General features: G+C 46.0%; 1 protein-coding gene across 2 annotated transcripts in view; it reads right to left on the bottom strand.

Moving 5' to 3' along the window:
* LOC122551782 (contactin-associated protein-like 5) overlaps positions 1-18955 on the bottom strand; it is a 1118157-nt gene that overhangs the window by 61345 nt on the left and 1037857 nt on the right. The gene's annotated exons all lie outside the window — the stretch shown is intronic.

Genomic DNA, 18955 nt, shown 5'->3' on the forward strand with positions numbered 1-18955 from the left:
TCTATGGTACATAACTGTCTCTTGTAAAGCCTTAGAAAACAACCATTCGACTTAAGGTTACTGCTATCGAAACATTCTAATATGCACAACCAAGACTGGGCATTAGAACAACATCTGGACAACACTGGCTACTTTTTCCCAGAAACCTTCCTTTATATTTATATCATGCAGTGTCACTTAACCCCTTCAGGTATTAACTGATCTGATTGAGACATTTTACACATTACAAGGTTAATGCACAGAGAAATCACTTCAGGTCAAAGACAATTCTCACATTTGAAGATAAATCATTTATTAGGGACAGCAGGAAGCACTTTGCCACACAGAGTCATTGAGTCATGCAGCATGGAAAAGACCCTTCTATCCAACTTGTCTGCACTGATCAGATATCCTAAATTAATCTCATCCCATTTGCCAGCAGCTGGCTCATATCCCTCTAAACCTTCCCTATTCATATACCCATCCAATTGCCTTTTAAATGTTCTCAGTGTATCTGCAGCTATGAAAAGAAAATTAATCCTCTTGCCCCCATGTCAGAGAAGGTGGGATCAATTGAAATTTTGAAACAAAATTTTGTTGGTTAATGATATGAAGGCAGATGTTGGTTAATGATATGAAGGCAGATGGAATAATGATAAGTAAATTATGACTTTAAGACCAGTTCAGCAACAATATAATTGAACTGCAAAACAGACATAAGGGGCTGATTGACCAAATCCTGATTCTATAGTCCTTCCACAAGACTCCATAGTTTCACAGACACACTTAATCAATGTTTTTACAATGTTTCTGCTTCCAACTACACAACATATCAGCATTCTAAGTCTTTGATAAATGTGTGAAAAGGTGAAGGGCCCTATGCAGATCATTCCGGTTTTTATGTGACAGTACAGGCCGGAATGGGAGCGTTTACGTAGGTGCATCAATGGACATGTGTAAGTGTGAAGAAGTGTTTGTTAGTATGCATGTAAGTGGGGGTTTAAACACACTCATGAATGTGTTCAGGTTCTATTTTTACCCTCTCATGTGATTTTGAACTGAATGGATTGCTGGGCCCTTCAGGACTGATCAAGGGTTCTGCCCGAAACATCGACTCTCCTGCTCTTCTGATGCTGCTTGACCTGCTGTGCTTTCTCTACTGACTCTGACTTTCCAGCATCTGCAGTCTTCACTATCTCCAGAGGGTAGCTCGAAGTCAACCATGTCAGACTGGGTAAGGGTGGCAGAAATGATGAGAGGATGCTGGGTATGGAGGCAGGCTGGGTGAAAGGCCTGACTTGGATCTCTGGCACTGTTTCCGCCATGGAAAAAGGAAGTGTGAAACACAAGTATAACTCCAGGACATTTTATGTGTAATCATCATGATTTTTACAGTTCTAAACCTCCTGCTGCAAAAGGCACCTTACCACCTTCAAAGGTGTCCCAGCACCATATTCAGAGGATCACCGTACCTCTCCAAAGATACATCCCAGTTATCCAAATAAACTTGCTCTTTTTTATTATTCATTCATGGAATGAGGGTGTCACTGGCTGGGCCAGCATTTATTGCCCATCCCTAATTGCCCTGAAGTCAGTTCAGGGTCAACCACATTGCTGTAGATCTGGAGTCACCAGACTAGGTAAGGATGGCAGTCTCCTTCCCTAAAGGACATTAGAGTACCAGATGATTTTTTTTTTCATGACAATTGACTCATAGTCATCATTAGACTCTTAGCTCTAGATGGTTTTTGTTTTATTGCATTCAAATTTCACGAGGCGAAAGTGAGGACTGCAGATGCTGGAGATCAGAGTCGAGACTGTGTTGCTGGAAAAGCACAGGAGGTCAGGCAGCGTCTGAGGGTAGGAGAATCAACGTTTTGGGCAAAGGCCCCTCATCAGTAAGGGCAAAAGCCCTTCAAATTCCACTGTCTGTCTTGGCATGATTTGAACCCATTTGCTGGGTGTGTGGATGAACAGTCTCATGATAATACCAGTGTTTCCCCAGACTCATCCTGCGAATTATTTTTGTTCCCAAAGTCCAACTTGAGTGGATGGAGCTCAAAGTTAACACAGAGAGCAGCTCTCTGAAATACTCGTGTGAGACATGACCAAAATCCCCTCGAAGCTGTGCCACTGTGCATGTAGCCACACATGGGTTTACAGCATAGAAAAGGCCTTTCAACCCATCGAGTCTGTGCTGGACAAAAACAACCAGCTGGCTAGTCTAATCCTGTTTTCCACTCTGGCACGCTGATCTGGGATTCTGCACGTACTGATCAGTATGCATTGGATTGCAGCATTGACTCCCACTTCCCAGGGTCACTGCCACACTGCCAGCATCCCAGAGCTCCACACAGAGGAAAAGAAATCATTCAAGGGAACTCCAAACATGACCCAATTCCATTCCCTCTCCTCCTGTGAAAATGGGAATTGTCATGTTGCCACTACCTGGAATGAACGGTTAGCCTGATGAGGAAAGGCTGGACAGGCTAGGCCTGTATCCTCTGGAGTTTAAGAGAGTCAGACATAACTTAGTTGAAACATAGAAGCTCTGTTTCTGGGATGTTTTAGAATGGGTCTGTCAATTTCTGGCATCATCTACTATTTCTTATCATGGTGGAGAGGGTCTCGAACATATGAACTAGGAACAAGTACATACATCTTGCTCCTTCAAGCCTTCACTGCCATCAATAAGTACACAGATGATCTGATTTTAACCACAACTCTATACCGACATAGAATCATAGAGTCATACAAGAGGGAAACAGGCCCTTCAGCCCAACTTGTCCATGCTGACCAGCTAAACTGAACGTGCCCCAATTGCCTGCATTTGGCCCTTGTCCGTCCAAACCCTTTCTATGCATGTATCTATCCAAATATCTTTTAAGTATTGCAATTGTACTCACCTCTACCACTTCCTCTGCCAGATTGTTCCATACACGCACCACCCTCTGTGTGAAAACGTTGACCCTCAGGTCACTTTTAAATCTTGCCCCTCTCAACTTAAACCTATGCCCTCTATTTTTGAATTCCCCTTCCTGTGGAAAAGACCTTGGCTATTCACCTCATCTATGCCCTTCATGATTTTATACATCTCTGTAAGGTCATCCCTCAGCCTCCTACACTCCAGGGGGAAAAGTCCCAGTCTATTCAGCCTGCCCTGACACGAAACCCTCCATTCTTGGTAGCATCCTTGTAAATCTTCTTGCACCTTTTCCAGTTTAATAACCTCCTTCCTGTAGCAGATGCACTACTCCAAATGTGGCCTTAGCAATGTTTTCTACAACCACACCATGACGCCCCAACTCTTTCATTCCTCCCAGCAATCAAGAAACATCAAAATTTAAAAATGTTAGAAATCTGTATCCCCTGCCTTTAACGGAAGAGAAAACAATGTTTACTCATCACTGTCTTAAATGGATGACTTTATTTCTAAGCTATGGTTTTCCATTCCAGATTGTCCCACAAGAGGAAACATCCTTTGCATATTGATGTGGCACACACACTATATCACCTCTGGCTCTTTTAAACTCCAGAGGTTACAGGCCTAGCATTCTGTCACATGACAATTTACTCATTCCAGGCGAGTAAACCTTCTCAGAACAGCTTCTAAACAAATCTAGGTTTTTCTGTGACATCTTATGGACTACCTTTCGAAATTCGAAATACACCACATTAATGGTTCCCTTTATCCACCTTACATATTTCATCATAAAACATAAATTCAACAATCATTATTTTGATTTCATGGAACCATGTTAACTCTGTCAATTTTCAAATCAGACGGCATCTATTCATAGATCCTAGCGTTTTTCTAATCATGAATGATTCCTGCTTTCTCACCCCTCCTTTCTTGTAAAGAGGTTTTACACTTGCCGTTTTCCAATCTGCTGGGACTTTTCAGGTTCTCCCTAGGGAGGTCTGGAAAATAATAACCAAAGATTTCATTATCTCTGCTGCCACTTCTTTTTAAGATGTTGGGATACAAGCCATTATGTCCAAGGGCTTGGGCTCTTTAGTTTTCTAGTCAGTAATCTCTTCTAAACCATAATCGTTTGAGATAATGACACTTGCCCTATTCTTCGAGGAGAAAGTGAGGACTGCAGATGCTGGAGATCAGAGCTGAAAATGTGTTGCTGGAAAAACGCAGCAGGTCAGGCAGCATACAAGGAACAGGAGAATCGACGTTTCGGGCATAAGCCCTTCTTCAGGAATGAGGAAAGTGTGTCCAGCAGGCTAAGATAAAAGGTAGGGAGGAGGGACTTGGGGGAGGGGCGTTGGAAATGCGATAGGTGGAGGGAGGTCAAGGTGAGGGTGATAGGCCGGAGTGGGGGTGGGGGCGGAGAGGTCAGGAAGAAGATTGCAGGTTAGGAAGGTGGTGCTGAGTTCGAGGGATTTGACTGAGACAAGGTGGGGGGAGGAGAAATTAGGAAACTGGAGAAATCTGAGTTCATCCCTTGTGGTTGGAGGGTTCCCAGGCAGAAGATGAGGCGCTCTTCCTCCAACCGTCGTGTTGTCATGGTCTGGTGATGGAGGAGTCCAAGGACCTGCATGTCCTTGGTGGAGTGGGAGGAGGAGTTGAAGTGTTGAACCACGGGGTGGTTGGGTTGGTTGGTCCAGGTGTCCCAGAGGTGTTCTCTGAAACGTTCCGCAAGTAGGCGGCCTGTCTCCCCAATATAGAGGAGGCCACATCGGGTGCAGCGGATGCAATAGATGATGTGTGTGGAGGTGCAGGTGAATTTGTGGTGGATATGGAAGTATCCCTTGGGGCCTTGGAGGGAAGTAAGGGGGGAGGTGTGGGCGCAAGTTTTGCATTTCTTGCGGTTTCAGGGGAAGGTGCTGGGAGTGGAGGTTGGGTTGGTGGGGGGTGTGGACCTGACGAGGGAGTCATGGAGGGAGTGGTCTTTTTGGAACGCTGATAGGGGAGGGGAGGGAAATATATCCCTAGAGGTGGGGTCCGTTTGGAGGTGGCGAAAATGACGGCGGATGATACGCTGTACATGGAGGTTGGTGGGGTGGTAGGTGAGGACCAGTGGGGTTCTGTCCTGGAGACGGTTGGAGGGGCGGGCCCAAGGGCGGAGGAGCGGGAAGTGGAAGAGATGGGGTGGAGGGCATCGTCGACCACGTCTGGGGGGAAATTGCGGTCCTTGAAGAAGGAGGCCATCTGGGTTGTACGGTTTTGTACTGGTCCTCCTGCGAACAGATGTGGCGGAGACGAAGGAATTGGGAATATGGGATGGCATTCTTACAGGGGGCAGGGTGGGAGGAGCTGTAGTCTAGGTAGCTGTGGAAGTCGGTCGGTTTATAGTAAATGTCTGTGTTGATTCGGTTGCCCGAGATAGAAATGGAAAGGTCTAGGAAGGGCAGGGAGGAGTCTGAGATGGTCCAGGTGAATTTGAGGTCGGGGTGGAAGGTGTTGGTAAAGTGGATGAACTGTTCAACCTCCTCGTGGGAGCACGAGGCAGCGCCGATACAGTCACCGATGTAGCGGAGGAAAAGGTGGGGCGTAGTGCCAGTGTAGCTGCAGAAGATGGACTGTTCCACATATCCTACGAAGAGGCAGGCATAGCTGGGGCCCATGCGGGTGCCCATGGCTACTCCTTTGGTTTGGAGGAAGTGGGAGGATTGGAAAGAGAAGTTGTTCAGGGTGAGGACCAGTTCAGTCAGTCAAAGGAGGATGTCAGTGAAAGGGTACTGGTCAGTACGGCGGAAAAGGAAGAAGCGTAGGGCTTTGAGTCCTTCGTGATGGGGGATGGAGGTGTACAGGGACTGGATGTCCATGGTGAAGATAAGGTGTTAGGGACCGGGGAAGCGAAAATCATGGAGGAGGTGGAGGGCATGGGTGGTGTCCTGAACGTAGGTGGTGAGTTCTTGGACTAAGGGGGACAGGACCATGGCGAGGTATGCAGAGATGAGTTCGGTGGGGCAGGAGCAGGCTGAGACAATGGGTCGTCCGGGGCAGTCAGGTTTGTGGATTTTGGGCAGGAGGTAGAAACGGGCGGTGCGGGGTTGTAGGACTATGAGGTTGGAGGCGGTGGATGGGAGATCCCCTGAGGTGATGAGGTTATGGATGGTCTGGGAGATGATGGTTTGGTGGTGGGAGGTGGGGTCATGGTCAAGGGGGCAGTAGGAGGAGGTATCCGCAAGCTGCCATTTAGCCTCAGCGGTTTAAAGATCGGTGCGCCAAACTACTATTGCGCCTCCCTTGTCTGCTGGTTTGATAGTGAGGTTGGGGTTGGAATGGAGGAAATGGAGGGCTGCACGTTCCGAGGGTGAGAGGTTGGAGTGGGTGAGAGGGGTGGAGAAGTTGAAGCGGTTCTGACAACTTGACCATCTCGATTGCAAACCCTCCATTGTTGCTGGTTTTGCCTTTGGCTGCCTATACTTTTTGCTCTGGGCATCACTCTGTAAACACTCTACTTCTCTCTCCTCCTTCAAGAGACTCCTTATAACCTATATTTTAACCCCCAAATAAACGGGCTATTTCCCAGGAGCAGACAATGACAAGTGAGGTGTCGCAAGGAACAGTAAGTTTACCCCAGCTATTCACAATATATTTATATTGATGACTGAGATGAGGAAACTATATGTCAGGCCTCCAGGTGATGCAAAGCTGGGTGCGGGGGTGAGCTGTGAGTGTCATAGAATCCGCACAGTATGGAAGGATGCCATTCGGCCCATTGCGTTCATACCAACCCTTCGAAGAGCATCCCACCCAGATCCAACTCCTACCCTACCCTATCTCTGCGCTTCCCATGGCTAATCCACCTAACCTGTACATCTTCAGACTGTAGGAGGAAACCAGAGCACCTGGAGGAAACCCACGCAGACACAGGGAGAACATGCAAACTCCACACTGACATTCAACGCAGGGTGGAGTTGACCCTGGGCCCCGACACTGTGAGGCAGCAGTGCTAACCACCAAGCCACTGTTCAGCCTCTTGATAAGGATGCAGAGATTCTCCAGTGTGAGTTGAATATATTGATTGTGTTGGTGAATGCATAGCAGGCTCAGTACAACTTGGGTAAATTTGAGGTTATCCACTTTAGTAGCAAAAACAGGCATACGGATTATTATCTGAACGGAGGAGGGAAAAAAACCCAAAAAAGCAAAGATGCTTGAAATCAGAAACAAAAACGAAAACAGTTGGAAAAACACAGCAAAAGGTCATTGGATCTGAAACATAACTCTGATTTCTCTCCACAGATTCTGCCAGGCATCTAAGGGGTTAATTGGCCAATACATGCCCCTATGTTCAATGCTTCAATTATCTTCTCATGTGGCTTTGTACCATTTTTGGGTTTTACTATACCTCTGTGAAGTGTCTTGCACTGTTTTATTATGTCTCAAAGAGCTGTAGATGCCATTTCTCAGCGGGTCAGACAGCATTCATGGAGTGAGAGCAAGCTAACCATTCGAGTCAGAGCTCGTGAAGAGTCTTCTAGGCTCACAAACCGCCCCGTGGCTCAACATTTCAACTCCCCCTCCCACTCTGCCGAGGATATGGAGGTGCTGGGCCTCCTCCACCGCCGCTCCCTCACCGCCAGACGCATGGAAGAAGAACGCCTCATCTTCCGCCTCGGAACACTTCAACCCCAGGGCATCAATGTGGATTTCAACAGCTTCCTCATTTCCCCTTCCCCCACCTCATCCTAGTTTCTAACCTCCAGCAACACGATCCCCTTGACTTGTCCGGACTTGTCCGACCTGCCCAGCTCCTTTTCCACCTATCCACTCCACCCTCTCCTCCCTGACCTATCACCTTCATCTCCTCCCCCACTGACCTATTGTACTCTATGCTACTCTATCCCCACCCCACCCTCCTCTAGCTTATCTCTCCACGCTTCAGGCTCTCTGCCTTTATTCCTGATGAAGGGCTTTTGCCCGAAGCATCGATTTCGAAGCTTTTTGGATGCTGCCTGAATTGCTGTGCTCTTTCAACACATTAGCTTGCTCTCTCTCCAGGGATGCTGTCTGACCCACTGTGATCTCCAGCATTTATTGTCTTCAATACAGATTTCAGCATCTGCAGTAATTTGTTCCATGGGTGCCGTTTCTTATTTTTACGTTGTGTGACTGCGGATATCTGCTAAGGGAACAAATCAGTGTCAGTTTGTGATGCCTTAATATTCAAACAGCCTGTCTGCACTCACTTCACCTTGCGGATGAAGATTAACAACTTGATTTGAGGTATCAGCTTTTAACTGCAAACAAGAAACAATGGTTTAGACGATGAAAGGAGAGAGAGAGAGGAGTTAGCAAATTTGTAAACAATTGAACATAACTTATCAAAGGCTGCTCCTTTCTGATTATTTATTTTTTTAATCTTAATGATCCCCTTGCAATCAAAATTGCAGTTGTTTCGCACCCGTTAAAATGGCCTTGCATTTAAACAATGTGATTTATGAAACTATTGATGTGTAATTGTCCTTCTAAAGCTATTTCTGTTGTCTCACATAATTGTAACAATTGCTCACAAGAGTTTGTGGTGAGTAAACACCTGATCAGGCATGTGTTCCAATCTTTAGCAGCAGCAGTCCCATAATTGTGGTTATCAATACACACGCACACACACTTTGACAGTAAGGCTATCCTGAAGCTGTTAAGAATTTGCACCACTAGAGGGGGCTGACGCTTCATTTGCCACTCCAGATCTTGGATGTTAGATTAGATTCCCTACAATGTGGAAACAAGCCCTTCGGCCCAACCAGTCCTCACCAAACCTCTGAAGAGTAACCCACCCAGCCCATTTCCCTCTGACTAATGCACCTAGCACTATGGGCAATTTAGCATGGCCAATTCACCTGACTTGCACATCTTTGGACTGTGGGAGGAAACCGGAGCAAATCCAGGCAGACACAGGGAGATTGTGCAAACTCCACATAGACAGACGCCTGACGCTGGAATCGAACCCAGGACCCTGTTGCTGTGAGGCAGCAGTGCTAACACTGAGCCACTGTGCCACCCATTTTTTATAACCTGGTATTGTGCAATTTTTAACTTTGCACACCCCAGTCCAACACCAGCATCTCCAAACCATGTTCAGTGATTGCTTAAACACCACTGGAGCAGGTGGAACTTGAACCTGGGCCTCCTGACTCAGAGGTATGGACACTACCACTGCTCCACAAGAACCCTGTGTTCTTTCAGGAAATTACAAACAGCCCCTTCCTGGAGGAAGAATGCCTCATATTGTGCCTCAGGAACCTCCAACCACATGGCATCAATGTGGATTTCACCAGTTTCCTCATTTTCCTTCTCCCCATCTTATCCCAGTTCCAACCATCCAAATCAGCACTGCCCTCATGACCTGTCCTACCTGTCCATCTTCCATCCCACCTAGCCGCTCCACCTTCCTCTCCGAGCTATCACCACCTCCGTCTAACTATCGCACTCTCAGCTACCTTGCCCCCCAGCCCCACCCCCCTCCCATTTATCTCTCTACCCATTCGGTTCACAAGCGTCTTTCCTGATGAAGGGCTTTTGCCCGAAACATTGATTCTCCTGCTCCTTGGATGCTGCCTGACCTGCTGTGCTTTTCCAGTGCCACACTCTCGACTCTTAAGTCCAGGTATTTATTGAACTACAATTGCATGAGCTGCCATGGCAGGATTCAAACTAAGTCCTCAGAATTGTCAGAGTCTCTGGATTAAATGTGCCTCTCACACCTCCTTTAAACTTACCCCCTTTTACCTTAAACCTATGTCCTCTACACTGGAAATAAAGACTGCGACTATCCATTTTGTCCATGCCTCTCATAATTTTGTAAACTTCTATCAGGACGTCCTTCATCCTTTGATATTCGAGTGAAAACAAACCAAGTTTGTCCAATCTCTCCTCATAGCTAATACCCTATGAACCAGGCAATATCCTTGTAAATTATTTCTGTACCCTCTCTAAAGTCTCCTTATCATTCTGATAGTGTGATGTCCAGGACTGCATCCAATATTCCAAACGAGCCCTTACTAAGTTCGATATAGCTACAACCTGACTTGCAAAGAGTACAATCTTTGTACTCTTTGCCCTGACCATTAAAGGCAAGCATGCCATATGCCTTTTTGACCACCTTACCCACTTCTGTTGCCACTTTCAGGGAACTGAGGACCTGTACGTCTCGATCCCTCTGTATGCTGATGCTACTAATGGCTCTGCCTTTTACTACATACTTTCCTCCTGCATTAGACCTTCCAAAATGCATTACCATAAATGTGAGGTGCTGCATTTTGGGAAAGCAAATCTTAGCAGGACTTATACACTTAATGGAAAGGTCCTAGGGAGTGTTGCTGAACAAAGAGACCTTGGAGTGTAGGTTCATAGCCCCTTGAAAGTGGAGTCGCAGGTAGTTAGGATAGTGGAGAAGGCGTTTGGTATGCTTTCCTTTATTGGTCAGAGTATTGAGTATAGGAGTTGGGAGGTCATGTTGCGGCTGTACAGGACATTGGTTAGGCCACTTTTGGAATATTGCGTGCAATTCTGGTCTCCTTCCTATCGGAAAGATGTTGTGAATCTTGAAAGGGTTCAGAAAAGATTTATAAGGATGTTGCCAGGGTTGGAGGATCTGAGCTATAGGGAGAGGTTGAACAGGCTGGGCCTGTTTTCCCTGGAGTGTCGGAGGCTGAGGGGTGACCTTATAGAGGTTTACAAAATTATGAGGGGCATGGATAGGACAAATAGACAAAGTCTTTTCCCTGGGATCGCGGAGTCCAGAACTAGAGGGCATAGGTTTAGGGTGAGAGGGGAAAGATATAAAAGAGACCTAAGGGGCAACTTATTCACACAGAGGGTGGTACGTGTATGGAATGAGCTGCCAGAGGAAGTGGTGGAGGCTGGTACAATTGCAACATTTAAAAGGCATCTGGATGGGTATATGAATAGGAAGGATTTGGAGGGATATGGGCCGGGTACTGGCAGGTAGGACTAGATTGTGTTGGGATATCTGGTCAGCATGAACGGGTTGGACCGAAGGGTCTGTTTCCATGCTCTACATCTCTATGACTCTATGACCTTGCATTTTTCCAGATTAAACCTCAAATGCTATTTCTTCCCCCAGGTTTGCAACATATGTTGTAAACTTCTATCAGGACATCCCTCATCCTTTGACATGTGTTGGGTAGGCTAGAGATTATTAAGGTGGACAAATCCCCATGACCGGATGGGATCTATCCCAGGTTGCGGAGGGAGGCAAGAGAGGAAATAGCTGGGGCCCTGGCAGATATCTTTGTGGCATCCTTAAATACAGGTGAGGTGACGGAGGACTGGAGGGTAGCTTATGTTGTCCCCCTGTACAAGAAGGGTAGTAGGGATATTCCGGGTAACTACAGACCAGTGAGCCTGAAGGCAGTGGTTGGGAAGTTGCTGGAAAGGGTACTAAGAGATAGGATCTATTTATATTTAGAAAAAAATGAGCTTATCAGTGATAGGCAACATGGTTTTGTGCGAGGGAGATTGTGCCTAACCAACTTAATAGAGTTCTTCGAGGAAGTGACCAAGTTGGTAGATGAAGGAAGGGCTGTAGATGTCATATACATGGACATTAGTAAGGCGTTTGATAAGGTTCTCCATTGTAGACTAATGGAGAAAGTGAAGTCACATGGTTTGCAGGGTGTTCTAGCTAGGTGGATAAAGAACTGGTTGAGCAACAGGAGACAGAGAGTAGTAGTTGAAGGCAGTTTCTCGAAATGGAGAAAGGTGACCAGTTGTGTTCCACAGGGGTCAGTATTGGGTCCACTGTTGTTTGTGATATACATAAATGACCTAGAAAAGGAGACTGTTGGTATGATCAGCAAGTTTGTAGATGACACAAAGATTGGTGGAGTAGCAGAAAGTATAAGGGACTGTCAGAGAATACGGTAGGATATAGATAGACTAGAGGGTTGGACGGAAAAGTGACATATGGATTTCAATCCAGACAAATGTGAGGTGATGCATTTAGGCAAGACTAATTCTAGAGCGAATTATACAATGAATGGAAGAACCTTAGGAAAGGTTGATGAGCAGAGAGATCTGGGAGTGCAGGTCCATTGTACCCTGAAGGTTGCTGCACAGGTAGATAGAGTGGTCAAGAAGGCATATGGTATGCTTGCCTTCGGTGGATGGGGTATTGAGAATAAGAGCTGGCAAGTCATGTTAAAATTGTACGAGACATTGGTACGGCCACATTTAGAATACTGTGTACAGTTCTGGTCGCCACATTACCAAAAGGATGTGGATGCTTTGGAGAGGGAGCAGAGAAGGTTTACGAGGATGTTGCCTGGTATGGAAGGTGTTGGCTATGAAGAGGGGTTGAGTAGGTTAGGTTTATTTTCACTAGAGAAAAGGAGATTGAGGGGGGACCTGATTGAGGTTTACAAAATCATGAAGGGTATAGACAGGGTGGATAGAGACAAGCTTTTTCCCAGGGTGAAGGATTCAATAATGAGAGGTCATGTTCAACTTTAAACATGCCTTCTGTTTCTTTTTGACTAAGCTCTCAGTTTTTCATGTTATCCAAGATTGCTGAATCTTGCCATCTTTATGTTTCATTTTTACAGCAATGTGCTAATCCAAGTACCTGAAGCCCTCCGTCCTGATGTGGAGTTACCCTCAAACAGCCGCCCCTGTTTATATTCCCCAGTTCCTGCGTAATATTGTGGAGTTAGCCTTCCCCCAGTTTTCACCCAAGAACTGCTCTTATCCTTATCCACGAGTAACTTAAAACTTACAGAATTATGGTCACTATTCCCAAAATGATACCTCACTGAAACTTCAATCACCTGACCAGCTCATTCCCCAATACCATGTCTAGTATGGCCCCTTCCTTAGTTGGACTATTTACTTATTGCTTTGAAAAACCATAATGGAAACACCTAACAAATTCTTTCCCATCCAAGCCCTTGGAACTAAATGAGTCCCAGTCAATATAGGGGAAGTTAAAATAATTCAACACAACAACCCTGTTGTTTTCACATTTTTTCACAATTTGTCCACATATCTGTTCCTCCATTACGGGGCCTGCAGTACAATCCCATCAAAGTGATTGCACCGTCCTTTTCCTGAGCTCCACCCATATGGATTACCTTCCAAAGTGTCCTCCCTCAGTCCAACTGCGATATTCTCCCTTATCAGTTCATCTGCCTTTCCTACTATACTCCTTGCATTAAAACAGGTACACCTTGGACTGCCAGACCTCACTATGTCTGTCCTTCCACTGGCTCCTCCTTCATTATTTTACTTACTGACCTACTCAGATTCCCTCAGTCTCCCTAAAACACTAGCTTAAACCCTCCTGAGTGGCACAAGTAAACCTCCCTGCCAGGATATTGCCGTCTTCCCACCACCCCCCCCCCCCCACCTAGTTTATCTGGAATTCGTACCTTTGTTGTACCGGTCCCAACTAGCCCGGTACATATCCCAATGGTCCACACACCTGAAGCCCCCCTTCTACAGCACTCCTTTAGCCACATATCTAACTATACTATCTTCCTATTCCAAGCCTCATTGACACATGGCATAGTAAGTAATCCTGAGATTATAAGCCTAAAGGTTCTGCTTTTCAACTTCTTAACTAACTCCCCGAACTCCCTTCGCAGGGACTCACCTCTCCCTTTGCCCTCTGTTGTTCATAACAATATGGACCACAACCTCTGGCTGCTCACCCACCCCCTTCAGGCTATCTTGTGCCTGCTCAGAGACATACTTGACCCTGGCACCAGAAAGACAATACACCAGCCTGGGATCTTCTTGCTTGCAGCCACAGAAGAGCCTATTGGTGCCCCCAGCTGTATGGTCCCCCATTGCTGCTGCTTGCCTACACTTTGACCCACACCTCCCCCCCCGCCAATGAAAAAACAGCGCCAGTTAAAGTGCCACCAATGTAGTTACTGGTGTCACTTTCCCCTGAGAGGCCACTCCGCCCCTCACTAACAGTATCCAAAACAGTATACCTGTTTGAGAGGGGAATGTCCACAGGGGACTCTTGCACTGCCTTCCCAAGCTTACCAGGCTTCCTGATGGTCACCCAACTCTGCTCTGTCTGTGTAGCCTTTACTGGTGGGGTGAGCAGCACACTCAACATACGATCCCTGACAATCTCAGCCTCATGGATACTCCATAGTGAGTCCATTTGCAGCTCCGAGCACTACCATGTGGCAAATCAGGAGCTTCATCCAAACATACATCCTGTGCACAAGTCACCATGGAGACTGGAAATGTCCCTGATTTCCCATGTATTGCAGGAGGAGCATTCCACATGCCTGCCATTGTGAACTTTATCAACTCAATCAAGCTTATCAACTACAGGCAACAATCCAGGAACTGATGACACAATCTAACACATTAGTCACCAAACTCAGGTTGCTCACTCCTGCTCCTCTATTCCCGACAGACAATACCTACACAAAGATCTTTATCTCTCTGCAGACACTACTCACTCAGTCTGCAAACCTGATTTCTGAGCAACCAAGTAAAGGTAACCTTTGGTGATGGTGATGTCATCACCATAGCGCCATCCCTACATTAAGCTCCACGTTCATTCTGACTGACCCACATTCCTCAGGTATTTAGCCTGCTGTTCCTCCCAGGTTCACTCTGACTGATCCCACTCCTGAGGTATTTATCCTGCTACTCACCCCCAGGGTCACTCTGACTGACCCTGCTCCTGAGGTATTTATCCTGCTGCTTACCCCCAAGTTCACTCTGACTGACCCTGCTCCTGAGGTATTTATACTGCTGCCACTGATTCCAGATTTGCTAGGGCTTCTTGATTCGACCCTCAGGTGAATGTAGCCTTGATGTCAAGTCACTCTCACCTCTCCTCTTGACTTCAGTTGTTTTATCCGTGTTTGTTGGAAAGTTGTGTCAAAGTCAGGAGAAGAACTGCCCAGACAAAAGGATAGGCCAACAGCAATCGTCATAGAAATCCCATGGCAATGGGGAGGCAATGGCCTAGTTGTAATATTGCTGGACTGTTATTCCACAAATCCAGGTAATGTCTGGGCACCTGGGTTTGAATCGTGTCACACCAGATGGTGGAATTTGAATTCAATAAAAATCTAAAATGAAGAGTTTAATAATGATCATAAATCCATTATTGATTGTTGGAAAAACTCATCTGGTTCCTGTTAGTGAAGGAGAGTGCCATTCTTACCTGGTCTGGTCTACATGTGACTCCAGACTCACAGCAATCTGGTTGACTCTTAACTTAGGGATGGGCACTAAATGCTGGGCTAGCCAGCGATGCCCTCATCCTGTGGATGGACATTTTAAAAAACTTTACTACTACTGAGTAGGAGTCGAAAAATGTGGTGCTGGAAAAGCACAGCAGGTCAGGCAGCATCCAAGGAGCAGGAGAGTCCTTTATCACATCAACTCTCCTGCTCTCGGATGCTAATGTGCTTTTCCATCATCACACGTTTTGACTTTGACTCTCTAGCATCTGCAGTCCTCAATTTCTCCTACTGCTTAGTGAGTACTAGTAGATACCACTCTCCTACCACTCCACTAGTGATTGAGAGTAGACTGATGGGGTTGTAATTGTCCTATTTTTTGTGTACAGAATATACATGGGCAATTTTCCACATTGTTAAGTAGATGCCGGTGTTGTAACTTGTTGGAACAATTTGGTTAGTGAGTGGAATGGCAGGTATTAGAACACAAGTCTTCTGTCCTACTGTTGGAGTGTTATCAGAATCCTGTGTCTTTGCAGTATCCAGTGCCTTCACACAAGTTATCATATGACATGGAGTGAATCTCATTAGCTAAAGACCGGTGTTATGATGCTGTTGACCTCTGGAGGAGACCAAGATGAATTATCCACTTGACACTATGTCTGAACATGATAAAAGACAGAAGAAGGAAATTGGCCAAAGTTTATTTTTACACAAGTTGTTACAATCTGGAATATATTTCTTGAATGTACATTTAATATTAATTTCTGAAAAGGAATGCAAATATATAGTTGCAAAGGAGAAAACCATAGATTATGGGGTAAAAACAGGCAAGTTGGATCATTTGTATAGTTATTTGAAAGAACTTGATTGAGTTTTTTGAAGAAGTTTCTGATGAAGGGCTTACGCCTGAAACATTGACTCTCCTGCTCCTTGGATGCTGCCTAACATGCTGTGCTTTTCCAGCACTACACTTTTTGAGTTTTTTGAAGAAGTGACTAAGAAGATTGATGAAGGCAGAGTGGTGGATGTTGTCTATATGGCCTCAGCAGGTCATTTGACTGTGAAAGAGGGGGCAATGTTTACCTTACCCCAAATGTTTCGCACCACAAGGGACTGTATGAGTGAAAGGATCGTCTCCACAACTATGAAGAAGATCTGATTAGAATCTCCCGTCAGAAACACAGAGCTGCTTTGTTGCATGAGTAAGGTGCAGACTTCCACTCTCTGGAAATTCCTGCCCATCACCTCACTAAAAATACTCTAGCTGTGTAACATAGAACATAGAACATAGAACAATACAGCACAGAACAGGCCCTTCGGCCCACGATGTTGTGCCGAACATTTGCCGTTGCTTAAGCAACCATCCATGTACCTATCCAATTGCCACTTAAAGTTCGCCAATGATTCTGACTCTGCCACTCCCACAGGCAGCGCATTCCATGCCCCCACAACTCTCTGGATAAAGAAGCTACCCCTGACATCTCCCCTATACCTTCCACCCTTCACCTTAAATTTATGTCCCCTTGTAACACTCTGTTGTACCCGGGGAAAAAGTTTCTGATTGTCTACTCTATCTATTCCCCTGATCATCTTATACACCTCTATCAAGTCACCCCTCATCCTTCTCCGTTCCAATGAGAAAAGGCCGAGCACGCTCAACCTATCCTCGTACGACCTATTCTCCATTCCAGGCAACATCCTGGTAAATCTTCTCTGCACCATCTCCAAAGCTTCCACATCTTTCCTAAAGTGAGGCGACCAGAACTGCACACAGTACTCCAAATGTGGCCTAACCAAAGTCCTGTACAGCTGTAACATCACTTCACGACTCTTGAATTCAATCCCTCTGCTAATGAACGCTAATACACCATAGGCCTTCTTACAAGCTCTATCCACCTGAGTGGCAACTTTCAAAGATCTATGAACATAGACCCCAAGATCCCTCTGTTCCTCCACCTCACTAAGAACCCTACCGTTAACCCTGTATTCCGCATTCTTATTTGTCCTTCCAAAATGGACAACCTCACACTTGGCAGGGTTGAACTCCATCTGCCACTCCTCAGCACAGCTCTGCATCATATCTAAGTCCCTTTGCAGCCGACAACAGCCGTCCTCATTATCCACAACTCCACCAATCTTCGTATCATCTGCAAATTTACTGACCCACCCTTCGACTCCCTCTTCCAAGGCATTAATAAACGTTACAAACAGCAGAGGACCCAGAACTGATCCCTGCGGAACTCCACTTGTAGCTGGGCTCCAGGCTGAATATTTACCATCTACCACCACTCTCTGACTTTCACCAGTTAGCCAGTTCTCTATCCAACTGGCCAAATTTCCCTCTATCTCATGCCTCCTGACTTTCCGCATAAGCCTACCATGGGGAACCTTCTCAAATGCCGTACTAAAATCCATGTATACTACATCCACTGCTCTACCCTGATACACATGCTTGGTCACCTCCTCAAAGAATTCAATAAGACTTGTACCACCACTCTCCAGACCTCTGGTACCACCCCTGTTGACAGTGAAGACGAAAAGATCATTGCCAACGGCTCTGCAATTTCCTCTCTTGCTTCCCACATAATCCTAGGATATATCCCGTCAGGCCCGGGGGACTTGTCTATCCTCAAGTTATTCAAAATGTCCAACACATCTTCCTTCCCAACAAGTATCTCCTCTAGCTTACCAGTCCGTTTCACACTCTCCTCTTCAACAATACGGTCCCTCTCGTTTGTAAATACTGAAGAAAAGTACTCATTCAAGACCTCACTTATCTCTTCTGACTCAATACACAGTCTCCCAGTACTGTCCTTGATCGGACCTACCCTCGTTCTCGTCATTCTCATGTTTCTCACATACGCATAAAAGGCCTTGGGGTTATCCTTGATCCTATCAGCCAAAGATTTTTCATGCCCTCTCTTAGCTCTCCTAATCCCTTTCTTCAGCTCCCTTCTGGCAATCCTGTATCCTTCCAATGCTCTGTCTGAACCTTATTTCCTCAACCTTATGTAAGCCCCCTTCTTCTTCTTTACAAGACATTCAACCTCCCTCGTCAACCAAGGTTCCCTCACACGACCATTTCTTTCCTGCCTGACAGGTACACACATATCAAGGACACGTCGTATCTGTTCCTTGAAAAAGTTCCACATTTCCACGACATCCTTCCCTGACAGCCTATGCTTCCAACTTATGCTCCTCAGATCCTGTCTTACAGCATCGTATTTACCCTTCCCCCAATTGTAAAACCTACCCTGTTGGCACGCACCTATCTCTCTCCATAACCAAGGTGAAAGTCACAGAATTGTGGTCACCATCACCAAAATGTTCACCCACTAACAAGCCCATCACTTGTCCCGGTTCGTTACCAAGTACCAAATCCAATATGGCCTCCCCTCTGGTCAGGCAATCTACATACTGAGTTAGAAAAGCTTCCTGTACACACTGCACAAACACCGCCCCATCCAATCTACTTGATCTAAAGAGCTTCCAATCAATATTTGGGAAGTTGAAATCACCCATGACTACTACCCTGTGGCTTCTGCACCTTTCCAAAATCTGTTTCCCAATCTGTTTCTCCACATCTCTGCTGCTATTGGGGGGCCTATAGTAAACGCCCAACAAGGTGACTGCACCTTTCCTATTTCTGACTTCAGCCCATACTACCTCCAAAGGCAGATCCCCCTCGAACTGCCTTTCTGCAGCCTTTATACCATTTCTAATTAGCAACGCCATCCACTCTCCTTTTTTACCACCCTCTCTAATCTTACTGAAACATCTGTAACCAGGAACCTCCAACAACCATTCCTGTCCCTCTTCTATCCACGTT

The sequence above is a fragment of the Chiloscyllium plagiosum genome, unplaced genomic scaffold (assembly GCF_037043375.1).
Source record: "Chiloscyllium plagiosum isolate Xiang-an unplaced genomic scaffold, Cpla_swu_hap1 HiC_scaffold_7, whole genome shotgun sequence".
NCBI lineage: Eukaryota > Metazoa > Chordata > Chondrichthyes > Orectolobiformes > Hemiscylliidae > Chiloscyllium > Chiloscyllium plagiosum.